Source organism: Parus major, chromosome 2, assembly GCF_001522545.3.
Source record: "Parus major isolate Abel chromosome 2, Parus_major1.1, whole genome shotgun sequence".
Lineage (NCBI taxonomy): Eukaryota > Metazoa > Chordata > Aves > Passeriformes > Paridae > Parus > Parus major.
Genome location: NC_031769.1, coordinates 144,974,789 through 144,998,544, shown reverse-complemented (window position 1 = coordinate 144,998,544; position 23,756 = coordinate 144,974,789).

Sequence of the window (23,756 nt, the reverse complement as noted above, 5' to 3'; positions counted from 1 at the left end):
AATTTCTCCTTCCATAAATAGAAAGAAATATACCTTTTGGAATGTCAAAAAATCTAAATCCTATTTAGCCTAGGAATTTGTGATTCCTGAATAAGTCATGCTGAGATCATCAAAACTGAGTAAAATCAGAGGTAATAAACTGATCATTTGGTTAGGGCTAAAAATTAATGAAGGTAAATTATTGATGCTGCCCCCACCCATGTGGATTCTCTAACGTTTGACTTTTTATCAGTGGGAAGTGTTGTCCTCTCCTTTGCAACCTGTTTTCATGGATACCATCAGGGTGTGATACAGCTTGAGCCATGAAACCACAAACCTTTGTTGAGGCTGAGTAACAGATTCAAAAGTTACTTGGTGAATGGAGAATATGGAAATACTGAAGATAGGAAAACAGACCTTGATCAGCCAGCAGTTGGTTCCATAGGGGACTGGTTACAAAGAAAAATGCTTTTTGACTTCTTGACCTTGCATTCAAAGTCAGTGCAATGCAACTGTAATTTCTATCTTCTTTATATATGTATATATAAATATAAATAAATAAATAAATAAATAAATAAATAAATAAATATAAATAATTTCTATTTAAAATCAATGGTCTGTTCAATTCATAAATTTGTTGAGAAAACAATTTGTCCTTCAAAATGTACATTCTGCTTTCCTGTTTCACATGCCAGATTTCATTTGATACTTGGGAGGATTTAATTTTTTTTTTTTTCAGTTCAGTATAAATATTGCTATATTAAATAGAATAATTCTCTGTAGTTTGACAGAGAACTGAATAGTAAGAAGATATTTTTAGGAAGCTTCTAGTCATTAAATGAATGTAGGGAATTATTGATAGCAAACTGATTATTAAACTGAGACTCTGTAAGGAGATGTCAGATGGGCAGTTGCTATAAAAACAGAGGTGTGATAATAAGAAGAAATTGCCCCTAAGGACAGTAAATGTGCATAATGAGAAAGAAGTTTATTGAGCTTGTATTTTCTCTAGGCTGAAGGCTTTCTCAACTGCACCAGGGTAATGGAGACTGATCCCACTCATAAGTGAAAAACGCAGATTTTTTTTCACGGAAATTTTATCTCTTCCTTTTCCACTCCCTCCTGCTGGTCCCTGACTTTATGAGGAGTTCTGTTTCCTGGCTGAGGGAATGGTCAGATGTCCAGCACAGGAATATCCCTGGAGATGTTTTCAAGGGTGACCCCCAGCACCTGCAGTGCTTACAACAATTCTTCCTGCTTTGCCTAGCCCACTCTCTTCATTTTGTTATGCAAACAACTTGAAAATCTCAGTTTGTCCTATCTCTCCTTGCAGAGAAGAATAAAGCAGAAAATTTGCCTCCTTGAGAGGTATAGTAGGGTTTTCCCAGAAAAACTTCTGATACAGCCTTAACCCAAAACTAAGTGTGATTTTTCCATCATTTTGTACTGTGATCACTCAGTGTGATATCTATGTGTTGATTGCAAGGACACAAGACACAAACACTGATTTCAGAGCCCTTCTGAGTCTGCTCCTTCAGCTGCCCAATATTTCATTTTACTCTATTTCATAAATTGAAGATTTTGATCCTTTGTGTGGACAAGTTTCTTGGAATGTTTGCCAGTCCAGTAGTAAAATCACAGAGACATTGTTATGTCTCTGTGTGCAGCCTTGTGGTGAGACCAGGGTTAACCCACAGCCCACCTAATCTGTAGGATCCTTCTCAGTCTCCAATTGCCCAGCTGAGTTTGCATGTATTTGTCCAAATATTGATCTTCTCTCTTTCCTGTACAATGTATTGAGGGGAAAGAGAATGTGGTTTGTTGTTTCTTGTAATTAAACACTGATCACTTTTGTGCTGAAATGTTCTACATGAACAGTGTTAATAAAATATTTAAAAATAAAATATTCTTAAAAATAGGTTTGCTAATGTGGTTTGGCAAACTCATTTTTTAATGGAAAATCTTTTGCCTCTGGTATTGTGGTTCTGACTGTATGTCAAAGAAAAGACTACACATTTTTAGAGAACAGAGTATCAGTAATCAGGAGCTGTCATGCAGATCTGCTGGGAGAATGTTTCCTTTATTGTCTTTTCCCTAACAAGCTGGTGCCTAGTTCATGTCAGTGGGATTCATTTGATGTGATATAATGAGAGATGCAGTTGTGCCAGTCCTGTGCAAAGTAAAAAACAGGTCAGAAAAGTTTACCAAGGATCATGCTAATGAGTTCAGAGCCCAAGATGTACCAAAAAAAGTCTCATCTCAAATGTTGCTGTTAGACAAGCAGCTTTATTCGTATGCCAATTTTACCATCTCCTACTCAACATCCACTTAATTTAAAAAAGAGTGATACCTAGATCAGTGTTGTCTCCTTTGAGTTCACACAGATCAGGTGGAAGAGCAATACTTCTCTACAGCAAAAAAAGTGAAGGTTAGTTCTGAGTAAGGACTAGAACTCTAGGTAAGGTTGAATTTTTTTTCATGTTTTGTTGTCTTAAAATTTGTGATCATGTAAGAGACTGGTAGTTCACAGTATTTTATAGTTCTCTGAGCTACAGCAGTACTTGTTTACACTTTGGTGTCATCCTAAGATTTCCTGTCTACTATTGCTAAAACCATGTATCCAAAGAAAACTCAGAAATTTCCCCAAACCTTATTCAATTTTATTATTTCTGAGGGATTTTGGACTATAAGAGTGTGTGTATATATTCAAATTTCCAATTTTGACCTTTCAACTTACATTTAACTCAAACTTTTATTTCTATGTCTCTTGTGAGAAGAAAAAAAAAGTGTTTACAGACATATGGTAATTTATAATCAAAGGAAAAATTATCAGATGTTGTAGATAAATTACTTAGTGCAAAATAGCAAAGATGAGTGGCAAATTCCTCAGGATAAGAACACCACTGTGCTGTGTGCAGGTTAAATCTCTCCCATCCATACCACACAGATCTGATAATTTAAAAAAATTCAGATTGCTGTGAGAGGAGTTGTTTAGACACTAACCTCACACTCTGTAGTAGGATTAATTTTTTTTTACATTGCTTTACCTTGTTTTTGTGCTATTAACTGATCAGAAAATTATTTATTCCACTTTTTTCTCTTCTTACACATAGAAGATTCACCAAGATTTGTTATATTTCTATCTTGCCAGTATCTGCCAGAAAAATGCAATTCCTATTTTGCAGATAGGAAATGAACCCCCTAACTGTGAGGTTTATCCCCTCTAATTTAGACCCATATAGTGAAGAGTTCTCCATTTGAGTTGGTCAAGAGAGTTCTCTGTGTAGAAAATGAAGAGAAATGAATGCAATTCATCTTCCTTATTCTGGAACTCTTGTAAGATAAAAGAACTACACCAGGAAATTGTATTTATTTCCATTCACCATAAAAGAGAGCTCAGCTATAGATGCCTGCAAAGTGAGGAATGATGTATCCTGCCTTAGCAGAGTGAGCAATCTTCCCAAAATAATATTTCTGGCCTATGGATCTTTCCAGACACAGCTTTCAAACACCAAGGTAAGTTCACACTAGCTCTCACTGTAGGCTGGTGTACTTGGAACTGCTGCAATAAAGTGCTACTCACTGCTGAAAGAAAAGAGCTGAGATCTACAACCACACTGCAAAATGCCTTAACAGCAGCAAATTTATGCTTTCAGCATCAGCGAGGAACTAAACTTCTGTGCTCAAGCCTAAAGTCTGACAACTGCATTATTTTTATTTGTGCATTATGACCAGAAGTGAAATATGGTGAAGGGAAATTCGCAGAGAAGCTCACCCAAGAGGCAGAAATGAGACAATCCACATTCTTCTGGCTGACCCAACATTATGGAAAATAGTTCACATTTCCCCCCCCCCCAGTGAGAAGATGTTGGAATACCCAAATCTGGGATTTCCAGATCAGTACACAAAATTTTCTTGAACACAATTTTACTTCTGAGGTGTTTTTTAGTAAAATAATCTTCAGTAGAAAGTTAGCATGCTAGCATGGACTGTTGGAAATTCATTTCTCACACCTAATGTTTACACAGATCATTTTCTAGGCACAGAAAAATGCCAGCATCTTTAAGGGAAATTTTCCAGGCAATATCTTCTCTATCATTATGTAAAAAATTGATAATCAAATTTAAAATGCAGAATATCCTTTACTGCTTATTGCAATCTGCCCATACTGGACAGGGTAATGAAAGAAAATAAAAAATATTTTAAAAAGTAAATATTTCAGGGTTGCTTATATCTTGCCTTATAGCACTAGTAATATTTGTTCTTTGTTTGTTTTGATCTATAAAGACTTGTGAAGAATACCCAGACTGAATTGTTTCTGGGAGACCTTGGGGAAAAAATCCTATAATATCCTCAAATCATTCAGAATCTCATGCTCATAAGAAAAAACTTGATTATTCTACCTATATTACAGAAATCTGAGTATTTTAGAAAACAAAACAAAACAAAACAAAACTAACATTCATTAACTTTTACATGAATAATTTTCCCTCTTCTGCAACCCATCCCTTTGTGGGCTCTTGCTCTGGGGGATGGAATTCTGTCAGTGCAATGGCATCAGTGAGTCTGGGGGAGCTCTGTGCTGCTACAAACCACTGAGGCAGAGGGAGCAGCACTCCCTGCGCCACCACCAGCCAAATCCTCACACATCAACCATGACTTATACTCTAAAAGAAACTTTTTATCCATTACTGAATTCAAGGTCAAGTGCCACCCTCTCAATCAGAGGAGAAGTTTGCATGTTATCTGCGAGCAGCAGCAAAGCGTCCAGAGCAGTGTGGTTGGTGTCCAAGGCTACAATCTCATAAAACACAGATGATGGTTTCAGCCCAGCTCCCAGGGAGAATAGCCCTGAAAGAAAAGCAGTGAAGGATGCTGTGCATGTGGTTAATTCTCTCCCTGCTACTCTTTTTTTAATCTACAAAGAATGAAAGTGTGTAGAAGGGGTAAACTTTTTCCCTTCTTTTCCCCTTTTTCTTCCTTTTCTCCTTCCTCTTCCCTTTTCCCCTTCCCCTTCCTTACCCTCCCCTTCTCTTTCCTCATAAAAAAAACAATGTTCTTACACCTTAACCCATTGTTAGTGCTGTCACTGTGCTTGTTTTGAAGTTGGATTAAGCAAATTCTTGAACTAATAACTTTGGATTCCCCATGTTTTCCTGTTCTAATATATTCCTTAGAATTTCTTGAAAAGTATGAGGACATGTTTGATTCCACTTTTCATTGTGAAAAATTGTTCCATCAGCATATTTTTACTCATAAAATGTTATCTGAATAACAAAATATACATTTAAAGTTTAATAATTCAATATTAGCATTTCAATATGTATTCTTATTCAGGAGGGAAATTTCTTACTCACTAGTTAAACTTATTTTGGAATAATAAAATTATTTTTAAAAACAACATCGACAGACAACATTGTCTAGAATATTTAGTGCAAACTGACTGTGGGTGTAGAAAAATCCTAGCTGCTGGTTTGCCAGAACTTTGGCAGCTGGAAAAAAAGCCTGACTGAACCAAGCTGCACACAGCAACTATTGAAAGCTCTTTGTTTTTTTGTAGCCTTTTGTCTTGTCCAGGTCAACTGCTGATGAGATTAATTAATTTCTTGACTTTTTCTCAAGGCAGGATGAATTCAAAGCCACATTGTAAATTATAGTTGTTGCAATTAATTAGAGTCTTCAAACCAAGAAAAGCAGTTTTTTTCAGTCCCACTTTGTGAAAAAAAACAGTATGTTTGTATAATCTATGTACAGACATGCATGTTCATGTCAGAAATTCTGGGCTTGAAAAGCATTTTGTTCGCTGACCAAGTACAAACCAAATTATGGTGAGATATTTCTTTGTCCTATATTATACTGGTGATGTATAGAAACATTTAATTAACACTCTTGCAAGAGCACAGAAATTTGGTCCATTGATACCAACTCTGGGCCACTACAGAAAAGTGTTGTTTCGTATCTAACAGGCTGTTGAAAACACACATCTTACATGTTAAGAGATAAGAAACAGTTTCTCCACCTTGGAGCTGGTTTGTCCTACATGAGAAGGTTTGGCAGCAGGTTGAGGAAGGAAATCCTTCCCCTCTGCTCTGCCCTGGAGAGGCCACACTGAGTTCTGTGTCCAGTGCTGAGCTGCCCAGCACAGAACATTCATGGACATACAGGAGGGAGTCCAGCAAAGGGCCCAGAAGAGATTTAAAAGCTGCAGTCCCTGATGAATGTGGAAAGGCTGAGAGAGCTGGGACTCACCCAGGAGAGGAGAAGGCTCAGAATGGCCCTTATTAATGTGTATTAATACATGAAGAAAGGGTGAAAAGAGATCAGAGAGAGGTTCTTTGCAGTGGTACCCAGTCACAGAATCAGAGGCCGCAGGTGCAACTGAGGTACAGGAGATTCCCTCTGAACACCAAGAAAAGCTTTTTATTGTGCCAGTGACTCAGAACTGGCACAAGCTGCTCAGAGAGGCTGTGGAGTTTCTGTGTTCAGAGAGGTTCAAAAGGCATCTGAACATGGTCCTGGTCAAAGAGGTCTAGGGAGCCCTGCTTGAGCAAGGTTGTCCAACAAGATGACTTCCAGGGCCCATTCCAACCTCAACCATCCTGAGATTCTGCAATAAACTGAACTTCCCAAGATCCCAGAAATAACTAAGCTGAAGGCTCTCTTTCTCCATCAGCTGTGATGATCTGCATTTTTAAAGACTCTCAGGAAGTCCTTGTTATTCCTGTAGCAAAATATCTCTCATCCTGCTTGAAACCTCTGTAAGGGAAAAGAAAGTTTCTAGTATACAAAATGTCATAGATATATGCATCTAGACAAAGACCAGGAGAGATCTTGTTAATGATTCATTCAGAGAAAGGATATTCCAGACTCTTTTCTGCTCTCCAGTTTAGCCATACCATGCCATTTGTAGAGCTCACTATTCATATCAGCCCTGCTCTTCTCAGAAAGGTCAGCAGCCCCTCTGATCTGCTGGATGAGCTTTTTCTTGATTCTGATCTCACTCAGTTCAGTAAAAATGGGACAGGTGAGTTTAAAAATAGTTTACATTTGCTAACTTGGACCACAGAGATTGAAGCAATTTTGGTAGCTACACTTCATGTACGTGGAACAAAGATCAAAAGAACACAGTGGTGGGGAGGCAGTGACCAGAGGATGTAGGAGGCTTTTCACTGGCACAGACACACCTGAAAAGTGTGTAAGTAGTTGGAATAACAACTCAGTAGTTAATACCTACATTGCAAAGCATAAAGATATTAGAGGGACTATTTATTCATTTTTCCTCAAAGCAGTGTTCAAATTCCACACAATCTTTAAGGAAATCCTGGACATATTCACATTAATTTCCCTGTCTATATAGAACTTTTCCAGAGCCAAACCTGTGAAGGTCTGGTGGGGTCCATGGAGCAAAATAATGGTTAAGAGCATAAATTTCACATGCAGAAGTCCTTAAGTTTGCTACCTGCAAATCACAAAATATTATAGATATAATTAATTTTTGAATATAATTAATAGAAATTAATTAATACATACTTGAACATAATTAATAGAAATTAATACAAGTATTACCTACAAGTAATGTAGGTAATAATCAAGACTTCAGTAAAAAAGGAGGAAATACTAAAAATCCTCCTGAAAGAGACTCCCTTACACAGGAATTCCCCAAAAATTTGGTAAAAAATAAGAAGAAAGAAATGAAAAGACACTCCACTCAAGCTGCTGACAAGACAGGCATTCAGTTGTAATGGCAATAGCAGCTTTCCAAGGATTTCAGATCCTGCTTTTTAGTGGAGCTTCTTCAGAATCAGGTGATCACATCTGCTGATCACCCAAGATCAGACTTGGACACCAAGTTACATTTCTTTTACATTTGTGAAGTTTTTACCTGTTCTGGGTTTTAGATATTGATGAATCAGACCAGAATTTTGTGGCATTTCTTTGTAGTGTGTCACACATTCAGAGAGAATAATGCAGTTAACTGTGAATAAATTCACAGAAAAATGAAATATTGTATTAAGTGAAATATGAAAGAGTGTATTAGGGAAATCAAAAAACAACTTTGATGCTTCAAAGAAAATTGAGGTAAGATTGTTTTTGTTCCAAAAAAGAAAGCATAGTTATGCATTTATCACATTTATCATGTAGGTACCCTGAAGACTCTAACAAGTATACTAAAAAAAAAATAAATTATTAAAGAATGTTGGATTTTGGAATAACAAAAAATCCCTCAACATAATGAATCCAAACAAAAAAGTAAGATTTTTAAATTCTGGTATGGAAATTTATGGATCAAAACAGTGCAGATTAACAAAAAAAAATAATTAGGTAGTCAAAAATTAATTGTACATAAAACACTAAAGGTCACCTTTAATGGTAAGCGAAGACTTTATAGTACACTTTATGAGGAATGAAAATAATGCATTCAAAATATCTTTGAAAATAACTAAGGTATGATGTTTAAATTATATTTAATATTATTTCAAATCATATTGTAATTAAGAAAGGGATAAATAGAAAACATGGAGATTATTTATTAGGAATGCATACAAAATTACTTGAAAGAATAAAACTAAATTGTGCAAATGTACAACAGGCTCAAGCCATATTTTTCTACATAAATATAAATAGAAATAGAAATAGAAATAGAAATAAAAAGAAAAATAGAAATAGAAATAGAAATAGAAATAAAAATAGAAATAGAAATAGAAATAGAAATAGAAATAGAAATAAAAATAGAAATAGAAATAGAAATAGAAACATATATAAATTTTTTAAAAGAATTGACATTTTCAAACAGTTTATTTCCAGCATCATCTTTAAAGTATTTGATTTTTCTTGACTGCAGCTGTAAACATTATCCTTCCAAAAAGCCCTTCTTTCTCATTTTTCCCTTTGATAAATTAAATAAACTGAAGGCTAGATCCCAGTAAATACACAGATTGATTTGGGGAGCCTGAGTTAGAGCTGGTCATCTGCAGTACTCTAGTGGGAGGTGAGAAAAGTGGCTTTGAACCCTTGATATCCTTGAGGATGGATGGAATTTAGCCAGTAACAGTTTTCCTGATGAACACAGAAATTTCTAGTACGTTACACTTGCCCACACAGCAGTGCAAAAAAGAAATTTTGCATAGCACATGCCTGTGAACTTCCTTTTGTTCCCTGAATGATTCTGTGTCTCTGGGAGAGACACAATTCCAGAATTCCCCTTTTGATAAGGACAGACTGACTCAGCATGATACCTTTTGCCTCTCCTGTGTGAAACATCTTGTCGTGCTCCCTTCCAGCAGAGTGAACCTGTGCTTGGTCACTGTGAATTTGCCTCCTGGAACAAAACATGCCACAGTAAAGCATTGAAATACGCAGTGTGATAGCTCTCCATGGAACTGGGACAAAACCAGGGAGCTTGGATCAAAATGTTACAAAAATCATTGAATTTGTTCTCCAGGATTTGTGAATATGCAAAGTGCGTGTGTGTCCATTGTGCTCAGTTTCCTTGGGAAAAAAAATTGAAATACAAAAAGCTGATTTGTTCTCTCTTTACATAAAACTGGAGCAGGGTCCTACTAGTAATAGCATTTTATTAGTGACTTTTGTGTTCAAGCCAGCTGCAGAAAGTGATGCAGCAGAACATGTCAGCAGGTTTCATCACCCCCATAGCCAAATGGCACAAAAGCAAAAGAAAGAAGTAGTGAGAACAGGGAACTAGAACAGGAGAAAGTTCTAAGAGCTAAAATAATCTTAAAGCTCAGCAAAAAATGATGGGAAAAATCTGGGGAAGCAGTCTCATTTTGTCAGCTTGATTTTATGGTAATTACAGTAATAATGAAACTAATTACATCACATAACACCTCTGTGAGGCAGGTGAGAAATGCTGGCAGGGAGGTAATGTCAAGATAGCAGCTGAACATGCATAATAGTGAACATGCATAAAAGCTCTTCTCTGAACAGCTCCCATCTAAGCATGTGCAGAGCCCCATAAAGGAAGAGTTAAATGAGTAGAAAAATTACTTTTCTAAAAGAGTAATCGTAAGATGCTTGAAGTGATTATTGTTTGCTTGATAAAAGTTTTTAACTAGAAAAAGAGGCAAAGAGAATCTTTGAACTTCTGTGGTTACCAAGCAAAGTGATGGTGCTAACAGGTCTGATTATCAGGCAGTCAAGGCCAGGCAAAGTGGCCAGGAGAGACACATCATAAAAGTTGTTGCTGATGCTCAGAAAAGTCCCACAGTACTTTGTCCTCTTCCCTTCCTTGCTGTGTACTCCACTTACACTACAAGATGACTGTCTCGCTACTCAGCTTCTGAAAGAAAAAATGCTGGCAGAACATTATTCTAGCTTTGATGGGCTATTTCCTTGCCTGTTTAATGACTTAAATCACAGAATGGCCAAGCAAATAACAGCTAGTGTTAACAGGGAAATGTGAATATGCACCTGGAATTCATAGAGGAACTGTTTATTTTCTGCATCAGGCAATGGTTAGGCAGGCTCCTCTGGCAGACCCTTCCCTGTGTGGTACTGGTACAAAGGGAACATATTTGGGATTCCCACTGTGGCTGCCAGAATTAAATGTTGTGATTGTGTTTCTCCAGTGACAACACTGAGGTGCAGGGTCTGACCAAATCACTCTGTGGTGTCCTGGAATTGTCACCACTGAACATGCAGATGTCAAAGGCTGTGAGGTTCCAGCCAGGATCACGTTGCTCTGACACAGCCCAGTGCAGTCAGCACTAAATCAGCCATCCCAGTTCCTTCTGCAGCCAGCTGACAAACCTCTCTGTAACACAAGGAAGTCTCCTAATTTCAGATTTTGACGGGATGAAATCCAATCCACTATAGTGAGGTCAGATTATTTCTGCATGTGATGTATTAGCCTCTCACATCTAAAACATGACAAAAAGCACTTGCACTCACCAGAGCAAATATGAGCATTTAGTAAAAGATGGTAGAAGATCAAACAGCACTCCAAAGCAACTTGTAAACTCATGAACTGACTGAGGCCTCACTGGCCTCAATTCCAAGCACCAGAATTCAATTGTCCATGTTGCTAAATTCAGGGAATGGCCCCTGACATGATTTTGGCAACACTCCCAGACAATTCCCAAACACAATTTAGATGTTAGCACTCCCAATAAAGAACATGGGCAAAGCAACCTCAGCTGGAGAGTTGGACAACAAGCATGGATGCAAGTGTCCCAGTGCTGCTGGGGGGATCTGGGCCAGAGATGATGGCCAGGGGTGCTTTGAAGCTTTGGACTTGCTGTGTGAGTGTGCAAGACACGTGTGCCATCAATCTCCAGACATACTGAACAGAAGATTTCAGAGCTCACTGGTGTAACACATGCTTTCTTCACAGTGAGAAGATAAAAGCATAGTTCTTACTCAGAAGTCTTTGCTTCTGGATCCTAAAGCAGCTGTATTGGGTTTACATGGCAAAATTTTTGTACTGGGGGGGTTGAAAGGGTGGCTGCTGGCAGAAGTCTCCAAAAGCTACCCCTGTGTGACAGAGCCCTCATTCCCCATCCTCCTGTACCTCTTGCAAGGAGGAGGTAGAAGAGTTCAGCAGAACCTGGGAAGGGAAAGGTGAAGCCAAGTATTTTTAGTTTCTTTCCATCTTGCTCCATTTAATTGGCAATAAATTGATTTCCCAAGCTGTGTCTGTTTTGCCCATGATGGTAATTGGTGAGTGATCTCCTCATCCTTATCCCAAACCCATAATATTTATTTCCTTTTGATGGAGGGAGAATGACAGAGCAGCCTTGTGGGGATCTGGTGCCAGCCAAGGGCAATACACTACAGCAATTTTAAAGAGAAGAAAACTGTGGGAGCTGGTTTTTTTTAAAATATTTTTAGCATACCAGAAGTTATAGAAATAAGAAGTGCAATGAACTTTTAGTCGTGATTTGACAAAAAATATTCAAAATGTTCAGTAGGTGAAAAATGTTAAAGAAATTGAAACGCTGGAAAGGAAGAAATATAAATGGGTAAGTCAAAACATTTCAGTTTGAAAATCAGAAAGTATTTGCTATCAATCTGGAATGCATGACAATATAAATTAATCAGAAATTCAAAATAAAGAAAGGTCTTTCTAAAAATTGAGGAGGAAAAAATCCTAAGAAATATATGCAGCAACCAGAACTTCATTTTTCAAAATTCAGCAGAAGATATCAGTAAAAGCATATTTTTTGCCTTGGTTCTGAAAAACCAGTATTCTCAGTTAAGACAAAAATTATGGTAAAAAATAATTATCAACCAATTGTTGTAAATATCAGCCTTTCATGTTATATTCTGAAAACTGAAGTATGGAACAAGAAATAATTACAAAGGTTGATTATCAGAACTAAACCTTTACTAGGAAATGCTATTATTTGAAACATTGATCCTGACCCAAAGGAAGGAAAAATCCAGTTATTTTCTTCTCACTCTGAAATGAAGCCTTTACTTGAAGACCTCATGGATTCAAATGTAATGGTTAGGACTCGTGAGAGGAAGACAGTTGCACTGTCCAAAAAGTTTCATCAAGTAGATAAGGGTAAAAGTCTCTTACTGTATTTTGCTGCCATCATCAAGGAGGAAATATTCATAGGAGGCTAATTTCTTTGCTGGAGTCTCTGCAACTTCATTGTACAGAGTTTATTTTAGTCTGGTTCAAGTTAATTAGCAACTCTGTGTGATTGCCCACTACTTGCTGTTTTCTATTGTGGTTTCACAGTACACCAATGACAGTTTTTTTAGCAGCATTTTCTTTGTACTTCAGTAATATCAAAACATCAGAGAAAGATGTGGGAAGGAGGGAGGGATAAGCACCACATTTGTGCCTTCTCTCTCCAGCTCTCAGTATTACACTGTGCTACTTTCCACCCTCATCAGTCCCTGCTCTGGACACCTTCACTGCCCTCACACCTTTTGTCTTGTCTCCTTTCCTGTACACAATTGAACATAAAAAGAGAAGAAATCAAATCTTCAGTATTAAGCAGCTGAGAAACACATGGCTTGAATATCAGTATTATCACCCTGAAGCAAATAATTTTGTGCTTGGTGAATTTCAGCAGTCTACTTCAGAAAACATTGTTTAATATGACATCAAATTTCCTGCTCCAAGATGGCTTTTCTCCTGAAAATCACCAGGTGATTTGATAAACAAGCAATCTAAAGTTAAACAAAATCCTTTTTTGCCTTTATGAGAAAAGATTATAGAGAGTTCATTATGTCCTGAAGTCCCAGTGAGAAGTTTCCTTTACAGGAGGAAGGTCAGACCTGTTGTGCCTCAGGGGAAAGCTGCTTTGCCTGACCCTGTGGTAGCATTTTGTGGCTTTGTCCTCATGGTGACATGGGCATAGGTCCCATACTGCCCCACGTTCTAGCAATCACGACCTCAGATTTCACTCATTGTGCAGACTGGACACTTGTGTGGACCACAATGGAAGAAAGTCAGGAGACTGATTCTAGGAGTATCATTCACAAGGCATCACACACAGATGTAGGCTGCTACAAAACAAGCAGCCTAAACTACTTTCTTAAACAGTGAATTACAAGATGTCCCTGGGATGTGGGTGTTACTTGTCAACAAAAATGCAAATGCAAGCTCTGAAAGAATCAGGTTGGGTTCCCAGGTTCATATTGTTAAGTAGATTGCAGAAAACTTCAGGAAGGGCCCAGAGGAATCCTCTCTACTTTTCTGGTCAGCTGCATTCAAGAGTGATCCGTTCCAACAGGGACCAGAAAAAGGCTGCTGGAGAGACCCAAAGAATACAAAATGATGGTGCAGAAAGTGAGCCCTGGAAAAGTGTCTGCTAGCTTAGCTAAATGAATATTAGGTGGGTATTGATTGGATCATACTCAAGAGGGCTAAGTATTAAGGAGGGAAGAGAACTACTTAAGTTACTGTCAATGTTGACATGAGAAGAAATGGAGCTCATTTAAGCTGGAAAATAGGAAAAGGATTCTAGGAATCTAAGTGATATCTTAAATAATTTTCCACAAGATGTATAGGAGCCACAAGTCAATCTAGTTTTAAAATGGAATTTGGGGGAGTATGAAAAAAAAATCACTTTGTGAAGTGGTTACTTACTCTAGGAAGATGCGACAACTTCATAAATCCCAGAATTTCTGTCTGCTGGGTGTAAAAGAAAATGCTTATGTTTTCCTTCAAAAACTTCATGAACTTCCAGGATTCCCTCTGGCAGCTGTTGTATTGCATGCTGGATGTTTGTTTTACAGATGATAATGTAAAGATATTGCAGTTTTCACAGGAAACAATGAAGCTGGTTTTAATGTCTCAGGCAAATTCTAATGTATGTGCTTCATGATAATCTATGTCTTGAACCTTACAGTCTAATGGAGTTGATGGATTAAAGAGAAAAGATTTATCACAGAATCACAGATTCAGAAATGGTTGAGGTTTGAAGTGACCCTGGAGGTCATCTTTTCTGACCCTCCTGCTCAAGGAGATCCACCTAGAAAGAGTCACCCAGCACGGCATCTGGATGGCCTGGGAATGTCTCGGACAAGAAAGACCCCACACCTCTCTGAGCAGCCTGTTCCAGTGCTTGGTTACACCCACAGTAAAAAAGTGTTTCCTGATGATCAAGGAAACTTCTGTGTTTCAGTTTGTGCCCACAGTCTCTGGTTCTGTCACAGGGCACCACCTAAAGAGGCCAGTTTAATGAGTTTCAAGAGTTCTTAGAGCTTCATTAAAACAACTATGAGGTAAATATTCATAAAATCTTGTGCATTCACTATGGTTAAACTAGTTAAAACCTGTGCATGCTTTAAATTTATTTAGGAAAACTAAGAAAGGATTACTCAATTTCTTGTTTGCTTTATTTGCAGTTTCAGACAATTCTGGAACTGAGAGCATAAAAACAATCACCTTGAATCACTGACTGCATCTTGATTCATGGCTTACTGAGGCCAGCATGGGATCTCCTGAAATCTGGTATCACGTCTTTGCTTTCCTAAAAGAATTTATAAAGTCTAGGTCCATTTTTTTCTACATATATACACTGAAGTTACACATATGTCTATACTGTATTCCACCAATTAAAATAAACTTCTGCTTGACTCTTATGCCTATCATCACTCAGTAAAGACTAGCTCTTCTTTGAGTGTCACCAAGGGATGTAGAAATACAGAATGATGTCAGTTTTTACTGAGGGTTGTTTAGAGGCAATGGTCTACAGGTGTGCCTGTTATAGAACAAGAGTTTGCATGTGAAGAACAAGAATTTTGTGTTCCTATAAATGTGGTATGTTCTCATTTCCTCACTTGTCTGTAGACTTACAATCAGGTAAGTTTTGCATATGAAATATATTTATGTCCATGTCTAGCATTTTGCAGAGTTAAAAGGTTTTGTATGGAATACAGCTAATGTTTTGGATACATTACATAACAATATCTTTGCCTGAGTAAATGGAACACACAGGATTTTTTCCCAGTGCTTTGGTAATGATGATAATAATCTGTATTTTATATGATGCCACACAGACAGCTATCATTAAAATAATGTTGGCAGCCATGCTCAAAGCTGGATTTGTACTCTGCACCTAGACTTGGTGAACTGCTGTACCCTATGACATTTGCAAATAACAAAATTTGGAAATAATCTGATTTTATTTTTACCATAAATATAAAAACAATTTAAAATTTAAAAACTAGACTGCAGTATAAATGACACTGCTTAACTGGATGCTAGTGAAATAGTGATCAGTGTGATTAAGTTCTACCACTTGGAATGTAGTCATTTTTAATTTTACCAAAACACGAGTTTGCTTTTCATAATCAGTCATCTACATTTCTCACGTCTGACAGAAAAACAAAAGCTTAATCACTGGAACTTCTTACTGGACTGTAGTCATAAGCTTGGACTAAGGAAAATAGGTAGTGTGGTATATGGAGAATGAAAAGTCATATGAAAAAGGAATCAAAAGCTTTATATTTTGTCAAAAAGTCAAGATTACCTTGACTTCTATGAGCTTTGGTAGACGTTGGAGGAGTCAGGAGTTAGGGGAGGGAAGGTGGGCCTGGGGAAAAGGGAAATGAGGGGGAACATTTTAATGTTTGTTTTTGTTTCTCACCATAAACTCTGCTTGACAGAAAATTACATTAATTTTCCCCAGGTTGGTTCTAGTTGTACTGTGGTGGTAACTGGTAAGTGATCTCCTTGCCCTTTCTCTACCCATGAATTTTCTCATCTTATTGTGTCCCCTTCCAATTGAGGGACAGTAAGAATGGATGTGAGTTCAGCATATAATATCAGTTTTAGATTGAAACAAGAAGGAACTAGCCAAAGGGGAAAAAATACGGCTGTAGTTTGTGTGCCTGTTTATTTGAATTTTAAGCTGCTGAATTTCCCAGGGAGCAGTTAGCCTAGTCAAGAAAAGGAGCATGTGTATGGAATGTGCTTTGTATTGTAACTGTTCCCAGCAAATTTGGAATGTATTTTATCCCTTACACCACAGCAAGGAGCCTATCCAGCATATTTCACCTTCCAGCTCAGGAGACAATAGAAAGTCATAGAAGAGAATTCTGGGTAGAGGACTAAGTTGCTGACAAAGGGCAAAGTTTAAATAAAGCATGTTCAGTGCAGTTGAATCAATACTTTATTTGTTAAGGAGAAGTAAAAGTACAAAAAAGCTTGTACAACTAGGCATAAAAAAGTAAGAAATCAATTCTAGTTAATTCAAAATGCTTGAAGAGTCACCTATGCCATTATGTATGAATAATTCAGGAACAGAAATTTATTGCAGACACATATTATTTGGTTTGGATTTAGTTTTGCCCCTTGTTTGACCTGAATCCTGTAAAGAATGATATTCAACTAATTGAAATAACATTTTGCAAGTAAGACAATACCTTTGGGATATTTCAAGACCAATTGTGAAATAAAATTTGAAACATGAAACCTGATAAAGTTTATATAAATAATGTTATTTTACAGTGTGTTAAACATTGTACATGAAGGTCTTTGCATGCAAGTTGTGTTAGCCTGTTGAAAACAGATCAGATTTCTTCTCCCCTTTATCTCTATCTGTCCCTTTTTATTTCTCCCTATAGCAGTGTCTTTCCCCCCTCCTCTGGCTGTCACTTTGTCCCCCCAAGTGTTTGAACATGTTTGGAAATATTTATCACCCTCCACAAGAGAATTTTTTGCAAGACATTATTGAGAATAACTAAAATAAATCACAACAGTACAAGATGCTTTCAGATTGAATCAGCACAAGCATATTACTCAAGTCCTGAGATACAACAGAAATATCTGAAACCATAAAAGATGTAGGTTGACTATGAATGTGACTATGCAGTCACTGTAATGAACTCTCAAAAAGCAAACAATGTGGAATCCAAATGTGTTTCATTACTGAATTTTATATTCAGTATTTTATATTATCTGTTTTATATTAGCATCCATTTGCTCTGGAGCAGGTCTATATCTGTGAACATCCAAAAATTTTAAAAGTTTAGATGTGTATGCAAAACTAAAACAGCAACTTTGGTGACAAAAGGTTATTGTCACTGGTTCAGGCTGATGTTCAAATCCAGTGTCAGTTCTGGGCTTAGAAACCAGTCAAAGGAAAGAATTGCGTAACTTGCTCTCTAAACTAAATGGTTGCCCTCAAACAGGAAATTAAAATCATTCACACACAGCAGGACTTTTTTCATTGAATAGGTGTTCAATGTATTGAAATTATTCAGATACAGGTTTTCAAAGATGCCTGCTGTGACTCATATAAAATTAAGTGCCACCCAACATCAGTGCCTCCTCTGACAGCAGCCACTTTGGGAGCAGCCTTTAGCTAAGGTATGAGAAATCCAGATGATTGATTTCAGATTTAAGACTTGAGGCAAACATGTCAGATGACCTGACCCCCAAAAGAGTCCCATCCTCAGTACTTAGAACACACAGAACTCCCCAGAACCTCTCTGGTGGATCTGAGTATTCCTTGTACATCTTCACTCCCATGTGCACACATTCCAAAATACTCAACTTAGGCACTAATACTCTGTTGCAATTCGGACTCAAGCAGAGGAACCCAAATTAGAATATCAAGTCTGATTAGATCCTGTTAGAAATGAACTAAATGAAAAATGTGCAGAGGAATTGGCAGCACTTGTGCTTTGCAGAGCAGTCTTCTGTCAAGAGCACGAGCACAGAGTGTGACCTTGTTCTGTTTGGGGACTTCAACCCACATCAACAGAGAGCTCTGTGGTGATGAAGGTGAAGGTCACGTGGAGGAACAACAGAAAGTAAGAGAAACAAGATTTAATTTGTCTTGACAGTTGGATTCCCCATTCAGTCAAGAATCAAGCTTTTTAAAGGAGCCTACAGCTCACTGCTCCTTGCACACTAACCTAATAACAGTGTTTGGGGGATTTTGTGGTTGGTGGGTTTTGTGTTTGTTTGTCCCTCCCTCATATAAAATGCATAAACAGAACAAACACCTTGAATTCAAACCCATGTGTATTCAAGATGGGTGAAAAATAGGTTTTCATTTTTGGGGACCTGTGTCCTAACCATTGGGCTATTGTTGAGGTATTTCTTCTCAAATCTTTTCATTCAACATGCTCAGCTTCCACAGAACCTCTTTTGAGACATCTTTCATTTTTTAGTACACTTAGAATACAGACTGGAATACCTCTGGAAATGCAACAGCAGATAAACTACTTTAAATATGGTAATCACAACCTTTTTTTTCTCAAACTAGGTCTTTTCTGAAGACCTAGAATTTCTTTATCTCTGGAAGAACTTCAAGGTAGAGCAGGCAGGGATCAAATAGGTCCAGTTCCAGCAGTAATATGAGCTATTGATCTGTTTGTTAATCCTGAGGCCAAGAGTTATGGTAGGCTTGTGTCAGTCCTCTGTCTTGATCAGACTCTCTGATCCTATAGAAGAGAGAGGTAGAATCTGACCAGCCTTTTGAAAATGACCTCTCATCTGGACAGGTCCAACAGAACCACACCATACTAATGCCATGACACAAATCAGTCTAGAAATTTAGGGGTCTTGACAAGCACATTGTGTCTGCCCTCTGGAACAAGATTTTTTAATGTAATCATAACCATTGAGTTTTAACATGAATTTCAACACAGAAGTAAAGATTCTCCCCCAAAAATAAATACTTAGCTGCACTTTGTTGCAACTTCACTAAAAGTGGTGTCTAAGCCAGCAAGTTAAGCTTTCTTCAGAGAGGACATTGAGGACATTATTCTAAAAAAGGAATCATCACAATATCAAGATCTGAGAAAAGCATTTTATCTTCAGTCATTATCATGATACAATAGACTGCAGCAAACCAGAACCAGATTTTTCACATGAGACTTTCAGTTATAATGGCAGACAGAAGAGTTCAGAATTGATTTTGTAAGGAATATCAAAGTAACTGGGAAAAAATCAAAAGCCACCAAAATACCTTCAGTGAACATAAGCTAAGTGTCTCGTGGATAAAATTGCAATTATACCAAACACTTTTTATTGAGGTATGCTTCATTATCCTCTGGGTAAATTATTCAGTGATTAATAGTCTAAAGAAAATTGTGCAATTTATCACTTATGAAACAATTCCTGAAAAGCAGTGTCTTGTTTTTATATTCTGTGGGAAGCACAACTTCTGCAGGAAGAAAAAATCCTTTTGAGAACATATAGACAATTCATATCTAATTTTGTTAACAGAAGTAAAATGCAAAGCAACAATCTCAGTGGAGACTTTGTGAGATCTGCTAACTCCTGATGCCATTCATGCAAGTCATTAAAGCAATTTTAATCCAGATGGATCAGACAGTGTGAAAACATGCAGCAATTGAGAAAGAGAAGTTTTACCAGTTTTACCACAAATTGGTTAGAATTTCTTCATTGTATTAGTTGTCTTAGGAAAACAATTTGCCAATTTACTCCATGTACATGGCAAATTCTGGAATAATTGCTGCCTTTTTTTTATTTTATTTTTTTTTTTGTATTTTAATGCTGTTATTAGAGAAAGAAAGCCAGCATAGGAGAGACTACTTTCAGTTGTAATGCTTCTTGAGAACCATTATAAGTGTATTTACTTAACCAGCACCGTTGTTTGAATTATCTATACAATCCTCAGGGTATTTTTAGGTACAAATGTGAAACATTTTTTAACCCAATTTATTAGTAATTGTTAAATATCATGTCTAAAAAAATCACAAACAATCAAATTGGGTTTGAATCCACAGATATTTGCTCAAAAAAAAATAAGACTGGTTCCCTCAGGGGAAAAGGGGTTTTGATGCAGTGTATTGATTCAAGCAAGGTTAAGCACAAGGGCCATATAACTTTTGGCACATAACTGAACTAGCTAATTTAGAGATATAACTGCCCTACACTCATTAATATGAAAGGAGAGAGATAGGAAATCAATGGAGAAACATAGGACATTCCAGAGGTCATTTAGATTTTTGGGTGGGTAGCATCAATCTCTTTTTTGATAGAGTCTGGATGAAGCCTGAGCCTCCTATCCTACACATTTCAGTCAGGTGCTCAAAGTCCAATGAAGAGGATGTTGGAATGGCCACTACTGAAATAACAGCAGAAGCTCCTGCTGATTTCAGCCACAATCAAGGTTAGGCCATAGATCAAAATTCCTGCCTTGAGCAGAAGCAGATGGCAGCATTTACCTTAGTACAGCTCTGGAGAAAAGACTATGTTGACTGTGCTTAAGGAGACACTGTTTCACAGAGCTTTTAATAAACAAATTAAATGTTTGTAAGTAAACTAATTCTTTCCTGGGAGTATTTTTTTTGCTTTGTTTTGTGTGTTGTGCTCTCCATGATTCAGGGACGTACAGGCTCATTGGAGCAATTGCATACACCATGATGCTTGAGCCTTCTCTGCATTCCTTCTTAGGACATTTGAACTTCCATCATTTTCTGATAGGTATTCTGCTCAGCAGCTCTAATGCTTTATGCTTGACTTATTCTTTAGAACTGATTCCTTCTTTTAATTTTGTTCCCCCCCACTTGCTGTAAATATTATTAAGGGATATTTCATATTTGACCCCTTTTGATCAGCATATATCCTTTTCTATTTTGGGGACAACACATTCACCTATAATTTTATCAGTGTAGTCAAATTAATAAAAATGTTAATAAAAATAAAACTCAGGTGAGGTTTGAAATCCAATAATAGCAATGAACACTATTTTATTGGCTCAAAAGTACAAGTAACCAGGGGAAATTAGAGATATTATCTTACCAGATAACACCCTTATTTTGGACAATGAAGTGTATGTATTATGTATTCACTGCATGCCAAATGTCTGTATAAAAGTATAAATTAGACTTTGACTGTACCTGCTCTCTCTGCTGGTCAGGAGTTCCTCTGTAAAGATGATGCTTATGGATTTGTAGTTATGAAGACAGCTTCTCACCACCTGTTAAGCTGCTGTCATGTATGACTCCTCCTGAGAATATCTGTGAGGATAGACAGAGAATACTAATGTTGCTCTGAGGCATCTGAAACTGAGATTTTTCATTCTCTGCCTGTTACCCAGTTGCACTGGCAACTGACTATCTTCACTGATTTTGGCTTTATTAATAAATTAAGTAACATCTGAAATTATGCCCTGATATCATAATAAGACTGTAGATGCATTATTTTTTAATTTACTGCTAAGCAGTAGAATGATCTCTTTCTTGAAGAAGCAGCATCATCTCACATTCTGGTCATGCCTCTGATGTTATCCTGGTCAGGAACCATTCCCAAAAAACAGTCTGGGAGTGATGACTTGGGTTTGAAAGCTAAGGGAGTCCAACAGCACAGCTGTAGGCTTTTCCATGTTGATTGTTCTGAGTGCCTGCGAGAAGTTCCCAAAGGTATTTACAGACTTAGACAGAGCCTCTTTGACTAGATGGGGAAGACAGATTAGAAAAAAAATGTGATGAGTTTTTGGGCCAGTCGTTACTTGCAGCTGCCCAGAAGCCAATCTACCTTGAAATCTTCAAAATAAGGGCAGCTTCAGGAATCCTGAAGACAGACTTCTTCCCACAAATCCAATTTATCCTAAAGCTGGAATTCAAGAGAAGAAAAAAATGTTGTTTACTGACTGTCACTAGAAATTCATCAGAACTTTTATAATGACATACTTTTCTGTGGAGCTTCAAAATTTGTCTATCTTCCTAACCTGGACTATTTTGCAGAGTATTTTGGTTGGGTTGTTTTAGTTTGGTTGTCTTTTGTTTTTTGGTTTTTGTTTTTTTTAATTTGTTCTAAAACAGTTTCTGTATTCTACCTCACACTTCACAAGAGCCCAGAAGGGGTCAAGTTGGAAAGGAGCCATGTGAGTCATCTGGTCCAATTTCCCATCTTAAACAGGGGGGTCATTCCAGAGCACAGGCACAGGATTGTACCCACAGATGGTTCTTCCACATCTCCGGTGGCGCAGACTCCACGCCCTCTCTGTCCAGTGCTTGGTCACTGCACAACCAAGAAGTTCTTTCTCATATTCAGGTGGAACCTCCTGTACATCAATTGCTGCTTGTTGCCTTGTCTTATACTTGAGATGTTCAGGGTTTCTGTACAAAACACATTCTTCAAACTGTTTTGCTCTATAACTTTTAAAATTTGTTGGTTTTTTTTTTGTTTTTTTTGATTCCACTGTGCTTCTTCTGCACTTCTCTTCACTCCTGGATTTCCCAGTCTCCTCTGAGCTGGGCTCCTTTGAAATACCCCCTCACAGGGAACTCCACTTATATCAGTTCTCAAGGTCAGAAGAAAACCCCTAAGCTCGTTAGGATCTTGTTTCTTGTGTTTATTAGGATGTTATCACAAAACTGGCAGACTTTTCCAGACTTTTGTTCAATTCATCCTGCACTTATTGGCTCACTTTGGCCTTGCAGGCACAAAATGGCCCTGAACTACATAGTTCTTTTATCTTCATACTTATTCTTATCCAATTAACAATAGACATGTATATTATTTTTCTTAATGACCCAATGACCCATCACCTGTGTACTGCACTGAGACATTTTCTATCCAATCACTTACTATTACCCAAAAACCTCTAGAAGAACATGAAGAAGAAAGAAGGAAAAGAGACAACATTCTAAATCCTTTATCTTCTCTTCTGCTCTCTAAATTAGTTTAAACTCTAAACTTTAACTTTTTCCCCAGTGAAAACAAAACTTTCTAATCTACACACTCGCAATTTTACCTTTTCTATCTAACTTTATGTTGTTTTCATGTAACACTATGAAAACATGCTCATAAATTTCATATTATATGAAATTCAGTGTTCTTCTGGATCTCAGAGCCAAGTATCAGAGACAAGAGTACATATTCTGTGTTTCAGAGTCCAACATTGCCCAGTTTCAGTGCAGTCCAGTACAATCACTGACTGCAACACCTGATGTTATTACTATCTTACTGTGGTGGGTGTTGACCTTGGCTGGACACCAGGTGCACACCAATCTGCTCTATCACTCTCCTTTCTCAGATGGATAGAGGAAATAAGATGGAAAATCACACCTAGATTGAGCTAAAGCAGTTTACTGAAGCAAAAACAAAAGGTTTGCACACAGACAAGAAAAGAAGAAAAAGAAGAAAAAAGAAGAAAAAAAAATTTAAAAAAAATGAGGGCTAGTTGCCACCAGCAAGTGATGTTCAGCCACTTCCAGGGAGGCAGCTCTGCAGCACAGGTAGGCTTTGCTCCAGAAGGCAAATATTGTAAATAACAAGTTCCCCATTTCCTCCTCCTTTCCTTAGCTTTTGTGTCTGAGCTGCCATTCTATGGTATGGAATATCCCTTAAACTAATTTAGGTCAGCTGG